Here is an 8,516-nt window from a genome sequence, read left to right on the forward strand (position 1 = left end):
AAAAGAAACTTTTACCCTTTTTTCCACAGTTTCATGATTATTTCTGTAGTACTTTTTGAAGACTGGATAGAAAAACACTGTTGGTACCAAACTTATAGTTACTGAAAATACGCGCAATTATAAAGAAATTACTTGGGGATTCATAATGCTTTTGTAACATCTGTGAACAAAATATTCACAAACGTTAAGTTCCAGGAATAAACAAGCTGCATCTTAAAGAAAAAATAATCTAATCTCTCATAAAACTGCAGTGTTAACAGAGAAAAGTGTTTTGTGCTGCAGAATCGAAGCCTGCTCTGCAAACTTTCAGGCCTCACGCAGAAGGCGGTTTCCATCTCAGCGGCTCCCAAAACGCCGTCAAGTCCAGACCGAGCCACCGCCGTCGGCGTGACCAGCCACGCCGCACCCTAACGCGGGGAGAAAAGGATCAACACGGTTTCCCCTGGTAACCGCAGAGAAAACTTTGGGAAAGCAGGATCTAAGTGGGTCAGAGCAGGAGTTAAATTCTGCAGGGAATTTAGTTTCGCCTAACTGCGTCTCTAGCATTCTTTGAGGCAGAACACAGACCTCTATTTTTTCACTTCCATCTTATTTCTTCATTTTTCTCCTGATTCTCATTTCATTTACAAACATTCTCCAGGTTGGCACCCGGGCTCGGGAAGGGTGCCGCAGAAGGAGGCGCCCCCGCGAGACGCTCCGTGGCTGGATGCTCTCGCAGCAGCCCTGGCTTGCGCGGTGCCGAGCAGCAGCGCCCGGCGCATACAGGGCACGCGCCGGAGACGCCAGCCCAAGGAATGGCTCCCGGGGGCTGCCTCCGCCCCTCCCCAGCAGCACCGACGCGGGGGGAGGTCAGTTCACGGCGCCAACCACTAACGCCACCCTGACGCGGTCTTCCCACGCGGGAGACCCAAGTGGGCGACCCGAGCCCGCAACCCCCCGTCTCAGCATCTCCCTCCATCTGCAGAGCTTTGAACAAGGAGGGCGAGACAAGGCAGCGACAGCACTGCCCGTCGTACAACCGTGCTGCTGCCAGAGCGCGGCCGCTCGCGCCCCTTCTCCGGCCCCAACCACAGCCTCAACGCTGGAACGGCGGATTCCAAGAGACGCAGAAAATAACTTGGTCGCTGAAGCGACAGCCAAGCGTGCGACCGGGGTTTGAAATAGGACAGCAATACGCAAACAAACCAACCCGAAGCGTTGCTTTTAGTAATAAATATGTGTCGAGATGTACTGCTCAGCAAATTAGCTTGCTTTAGGGAGGTTATTAACTCAGCCTAGTTTTAAAAGAATAATATCACAAGAGGCAAATACAAAAATAGATACTTTGAGGACTACAGAGGTATCCCAGTGATTCATGTGAACAGCCTTAAAACACTAACCTTTAACCAAATTGAACGGGGTTTTTTGAGTTAGAGCGTAAATCAGTGTGGAGAAAAGATACTGCCAATTATTATTTTTTTTTCTAAGCTTTACCCAGAGAAAGCTAAAGTGAATATTTTTAAATTCTACATTAATTATAGGCCAAAAATATGCATATAAAAATGTCTTATAAAGAATCTGAAACTGTTCAGAGGTAAATCGGATGTGATTAAAACTAATTAGGAGCACTCTGTTTTATTAGAGATCTGTAGTAAATTTCCATGATGTATTTAAATTTATCTTGAGCGACACTTTTTTTTCCCCTAAGAATTGGGTATTTTCCTCTGCATTCACTCTGCTCTCTCTTCTCAAAGATATCTGATCAAAGGATCTTTTCCCTAAATTGCCTACTACACAACGCTAAGGCATTTCTCAGATGAGAGAGTAGAGCATGTACAACAGTGCGCACGCTGCTGAGATTCATGAGATGCAATGCTGAATAATTTGGTTTTGGAGGATATGTATCTAATTCTAGTCTAAAATTAAGAGAGAAGTATGAATTGATGCTGCACGGGCAAACCCAGTCCTACAACAGGATTTAATTCTGGCAATTAGCAAAGCCTAGACTAGATAGGTTCAACTGGTCCTAAGATACAAAGCATCAGTCATTACGTTAGCAGACCTTGAGAGAAAAGAGGTGCTAAGTGATAGTTCTTATCAAGATATGCAAATATGAAGGCTTAAAGATCACAGGCTTGGATGTTACATGAAATAACCATGCTAGGGGAAATAGCCACGAGAATCACTGTGCCTGTGGTCTTATAGCCATCACACCCGCAGCCCTTATCTTGCACATGAAGGGTGGCAGAGCACATGTGGTAGCAAGTCTGCGAGAGACTGACACTTGCTGGTGGCGAGGACAGAGAATGAAAAGGAAAGACCCTCCACATGGGAGAGCAACACACGCACGCTGCCAAAGCGCTAAAGACTAGATTCCCTTATATGATCTCGTTGATGAGCCCATGTTTACATGTGCCCGAAAATGCCCCTTGAGAACAGGCCACAGAAATTCTTCACGTGCCCATGGAGGGGTAGGTGCACAAAAGCCAACGCAGCGTGCAAACTGGCATCATTGCATACGCCACGTGTGGGAAAATGCTTCTTAATATCACTATTAACGCAACTGCACAGGTGAAATTCCCCCATTAAACCTTTTTAATATTTTGAGATGTCATACCAAAACTACCCTTTTCATTTACCTGTAGGAAATCCCAACCTGTCACCAACCACCATTAGGGTATTTTGCCTTGTCTTTCAACAGCAGCATCTCAATGTCAGCCGTAGAGGCTGAATATACATTAGTGTTGTGATTAGAGAGACAGAGTGGATTAGAAACAAATCCTCTAATCAATCCCAATTACCAGATATTAATGCAATTCACAGAGCAGTTTTGGTGAGCAACATCTAGACTTCTTTAAGAAGAAATTAAGTTAGTAGCTTCATTCCAGAAGTGCTAGAAGATAGATTAGTTTGGACCATATTAAAGCATACAGGTAAGCTCCAAAAGAGTATGATTCCAACTAATCCCTGGTCCTTCTGACAGCTCTGAACTACATCTGTAGCTTGGTCGTGGGACCAAACTGTACATAGTCTGCAGAAAAGCCCTATTCTGCTTGCAGTGTAGATATATACTCCTGGATTTCATCTACTGATCCTCTCCTGTGCTGAGTGACCCACTCGTGGAGACGCAGCCAAAGTTCGCCAAACTGAGAAAAAACCTTCCAGTATTCAAAGCTTCCTGGTGCAGCAGAAGTCACCAGTGAGAGGTCTGGGTCTCCCTGAGTCCCGGCTTCTCCGTGATGGGTTTTCAGACCTACTCTCGGGCACATCAGCTTCAAGGCAGGAGAGCCACCCAGGGGAGCAGGTGGCTGCAGGCTGCTGAAGGATGCTCGCCCCGAGCAGAGAAGCTATCTGCGTGAAACCACCTCACTGAGAAGACAGCAAGTGCCAAGAGCACCCCGACCCCCTTTACACGAGATGCTGGGGTTTCACTGCATTCATAACCTGGAGGGTCAGCCTTGCCGGAGCACGGTACCCATTACAGGCAGGCAGGCACGCATTCGTCCTTCTGACCGAGAGCTTCGCTTTGAGTCATCCCGACACAAGCAGAGCGGGCTGCTGCGAGATGATCCACGCGGAGTTACGCTCCGGCATCGTTCAGAAACAGCAGCTGACATAAAACGCACCTCCGGCTTTGTAAAGAGGGCAATGCTGATGCAAACCTCCACGTTTTGCAGATTTGCAGCTCCAGCTTCAAAGGGTTTAGTTAATTCCTTCCGCAGTGTGCGTACGAGCACCGTTCTCCCCATTGCTCATCGCTCCCTGCCGCGGGGACCCGCGGAGGCCCCAGAGGCGATCTGCTCGGAATTGCCCTGTAGCTTCCGAAAGCATCTGGTCTGAACCCCAATGAATAAACAGTCTCGTTTCCCCTCCCACCGTTCGGAGGTGAGGGCAGGACAGTGTTACAGTGCCTCAGTTAAATTGCAGAGCTCTCGCCGGTTTTGTTTTTCCTTTTAACAGTGCAAAGATGCCATCCACCACCAGAAAACTGCTTGAGGAAGTACGTGGATATAAATCTACATAAGCAAGTGAAACACATCAACAGATTCATATGGAATCTGTTAAAAAAAATACCTATTTAAGCCAAAAGCAAAGGTTCTTTACCCGTCCATCACACCACCCACCGATATGGAATTAAACTATTAGGGCAGAAAATTGTACATAATTTCCCCAAATTCAAACACAGTTTCAGGGAAGGTTTTGGAGCATCTGCAGGCTGAAACCTCCGCGTGAGTGCTGGTTGGGTGCCAGAAGAACATTAACTCTGTGGCAGGCCCTTCATCGCAATCAGCAGCTTAAAATTATCTCCATTTTACAGAAGGTAATTGAACATGAAAACATGATCTTAAAATCTAAATAGGGCAAAATGTATTCCTGTTGGGCAGGCTGCCGTCAAGGCAGCTCTCTGACATTTTCTCAAGTAAAGCACCAGTTCAGCCCCCTCTCACCTCTGAAGTTTCGCTCACAGGCTGTTAAACACAAGTAAAATGTACTGTCCAGCTTCCGTGAGCTAGCTTAAAATAAGAATTCTTAAAAATTATTTATAGACCCCTAAGGGTCAACTGCTGGTCAATTATTCTTTATTACAGTGGATTCCGACCTTTCCTGTCATTTTACTATTTCTATACTGAAGTAAATCTAAATATTTTCCTAATTATTATTTGCAACAGGAATTTTATGATTAGTTGGGTAATTGCTTTAAAATATGCAATTACATTCTCATAATGTATTCATTATGTACTCTCTCAATATAGTCTTCTTGAAACATAACAACTTTCCACTGAGAACATATTTCTATATTAATTTCCATAAGACAGTTTTAAGAACTAGATTAATATGCTTTCTACTTATTATAAAAAAAATCATTTTCAATCAATCTGAATGATTTGTAATTAATAACTTATTTGATGGGTTTAGGTGTGTGTCCGTCCCCTCAAAAAATTTTCCTTACATGGTGGAAATTATCCTGTTCATCACTAAATTCAAATTTCACCTGCAAGTCTTGAAAACTAAACTATGAATCATTCAAAATATTCAAGATGTAATCTAGCTGCCTTATAAAATTATTTCTGATAACAGAGTAATGGGAAAGCCACAATCCTATATTCAAAACAGTTGGGAAATTAAAACTCCGTCAGCAAAAGCTGCTAAACAATTAGCAACTCTTAGAATTAACCTGTTTTGCTGGCCTCCTGAGGAAGGAGCTCAGGAGTTTACTTAAGATGATAGCTTTGAAACTTGTTGCCCTATCCCGTTTTTTCCAGGGTGCAGAATACAGCAGCAGAAGAAACATATATTAAAGTTAGAAGATGGAACTGCGACACGGGTACCCATCTGACAGAAATGACCACTGTCGTCTCGGTTGGGTTTCTGAGATAGGAGACAATGACTAAAATTCAATTATTCTTCAAAAGCTTCTGTTTCCCAGTGAGCAATAAAACCCCCCACACCTGGGATTCACAGATCTCATTTGTAACGGATTTTCAGTAGAAAACAGAGCTTTATGAAACTAGCAATTTGTATAAGAACAACTCACAAAAATGCCATCTCTTCTGTTCAAAAATGCATTGGAAAGAATATTTTCATCTTTCCTCTCGTTATAGAAGCAGCACACTTCAGGCGTTGTTACTCTCCCAAGGTAGCTCGCAGCACCTATAGCAGTGGGGATCACTTAACCTCATCCACTGGCCCATATACAGCTGGGAAATTGTCGGTGTTGCCTAAAGCAGGGTCAAGACTTAATACGCCATCCAGAAGATAATTTTTAAAGCTTGCATAGCGCCCGAAACTGGAAAACCCTGCGCACGGTCCGAACAAGCCTGGGGGCAGAGAACGTGCTCCTCAGCACCAACACCACGCTACACCCACTTTCATAACTTACTGTGTCGTTTCAGACTAGATCTAACTTAGTGTCAACAATGTGTAAAAAGAAGCCGCATAAAAGAATTCAAGCTAACAACCAACTTCGTACTAGGTAATAAAAATACATATAAATTTGAGACTCTCCAAGACAAGTAATACTGGGAAGGTTGTTGTGAAGTTATGTATAAATATATAGGCTTTTGCTCTTTAGCCTTAACTATCGCTGAGCAGGTTAGTCAAGTGGCTTAATACAACTCCAATACCATCAGCGTTGTAACGGTGATACTATACATCATTGCCAGAATTTTCCATCCGTCAAAATTAATTATTGTTAAAAAAAAAAATACAAATAGCATACATATCCCTGCTTCCATTGCGGTTCCTGTATTAAACCCGGCATGCCATCTTTACCTTGGGTAAAGCATAAAGCCAGGTTTTGGTGTCACGAGACTCCTGCCATATCCGAGTGTGCTGGACTGGAACTTTAATTTGGTAGATAAAGAAACCCAATAGGTGCTGGATCCTATAGCAGGAGAATAAGTGCTTATGATCAAGCTATATACTTCTGTCACTGGGCTGGCTCAAGCACTTTGTGATTTCCAGTGTGATTTTGTTCGTCTGGAGGTTAAGATCCGAAAGGTCATTACCACTTCTGTGCTTTGTCAGCTCCCCTTACAGAATTTCTTTACGAAGCCTGGAAGAGCTGTTCTTACAGATGCTTCCAACCAGCCCATGGATTTGACTTCTCCAAGCTGGCCCTCTGAGGGTGGCAGAGCAATTAATTAGCCCTTGTCCCTCAGGTAAGCTACCACTGTACGTCCAGCTTTCTCAGAAAAGCACACAGGAAAACTGCAGCTATGAAGGCATGGGAGAAGAAATACAAAAAGGCAGGAAAAAAGCAATTTTCCATACCCCATAAATACCACAAACACTCATAATGGTACATGAGGTTCCTTTATCAGACCGCCTTGTCAAAATATTCTACCTTTAGGTAAAATCCGCGCACTGCCCTGCTCGTTCAGCCGGCACTGACGTGTGACGTGATGTGGAGAGAGGGGAAAAGCAGCAGCAGGACCCGACTGCTCGATCTTGAGCAGGCAGAGCATCTCAGGAAGGAAGCTAACACAGCAACACTTCGAACCATTGAGGGTCTACACAGGGGCTGCACCTGTTGGGTACTAGGTGTCCCGAAGACCTGCGGCACGTTCTCCCGTGCCACCCGCTCATCCCTCCTACAACCGCAGAACCAGATACTCTCACCATTTTGCATGTTACCAGAGTCAATACTGAAGAATTACAAATGGCATTTTCCACAGGCTACAGGATTTGCCACAGAGTTGTGCCCATGTGATACATGGGGTCCTGAGCTAGCAATGTTTTTTGGTGGGGTTTTTTTTGATAAAACAAAGGAATTTCTATTCAAGTATCCCATAACTTGTCAAGAATTTATGGATATCACCACTAGGGAAATATTTCTCCTTTGCCTCCTTTTTTTAAAATACAAAATGTCTGATCCAAAGCTGGGGGTGCGTGGGGTGTGTGTGTATTATCCTTTGCCACCTTCAGTTTTCTATATTCATGCTTTTAGATAACTTAGGAAAAAAATCTCTTTACGAGTAACAGCTCTCTTTTTCAAAAGGATGGTACTTGGAAGCTACAGTGCTCTGCAATACAGAAAATATATTAAGGAATTTTCATAACACACAACAAATCGATTTGGATTTTTCAAACTGGTCAGATTTACACTCTTTTGATGACACTACGACTAAAGAAAATCTATACTGTTTCCCTTTTTAGTAACCCCATTACATCATTCCTCCTTAGAAATAGCAGACTATCCGAACTGGGACATGTCAGATGCCATGATTTATTAGGTCTAAGCATGCAGAGGAAGAGCACAGCGAGCTGTTAGCTTTTGTGTAGTGTATAACTGAAAACACTTTAACAGAGCTCTGTAATTTAGAAGATTTATTTTGCAGAGTCAGAAGAGTTATTGACAAAGTGTTAATAAAGCAGAATCACAAGACGAATAAATGTACAAAGTCTTGAAGGTCCAAATATCAAGACTAACTACAGGGCAGGTTTCCAGAGTGCTCAACATCTGCCCCCTTCCGTTCCTGGTGGAGTCAACAGAGAACTAGTCAACGTCTATAACCTTGAAGTCCTTGCTCAAATCTGTAGTTGATTTTAAGACTAACATGAATTATACTTAACCCCAAGCGATTTACCACCACTTTCAATAAGAACTTAAGATACTTCCAAAAATAAAAGTACATCTTTCTTTGTGGGAGTCTCCTGACTTTTTATCCATCCACATTTGCTATAAGCTTAACCCATTTTTCTTAGTTTTAGAAGCAAATAGAGGCTTGTCTTAGCTGCACTTCACAAATAGATTTCCCTTTTTGTTTTCTAGTTGACGTATGTTGCACTCCAGCAAGTCAAATCAGGTTATATAAGTGATCAAACTAAATAAAATGACACAGTAAGGCTGGCTGATGCAACGCGGTGTGAAGTGGTTTCATGGGTTGGACTTGATAGGATTAACTAGATGAGCAACAGTAAGCGTTGCAAGAACCATGCAGGGAAGGAGGGGGGGAGAAAAAAATATAGGACAAGGCCATTACTGGCAGATTAAACATAGAAGCAGAAATTATTCAACCTGCCGTCATGGATTC

The sequence above is a fragment of the Phalacrocorax aristotelis genome, chromosome 6 (assembly GCF_949628215.1).
Source record: "Phalacrocorax aristotelis chromosome 6, bGulAri2.1, whole genome shotgun sequence".
NCBI lineage: Eukaryota > Metazoa > Chordata > Aves > Suliformes > Phalacrocoracidae > Phalacrocorax > Phalacrocorax aristotelis.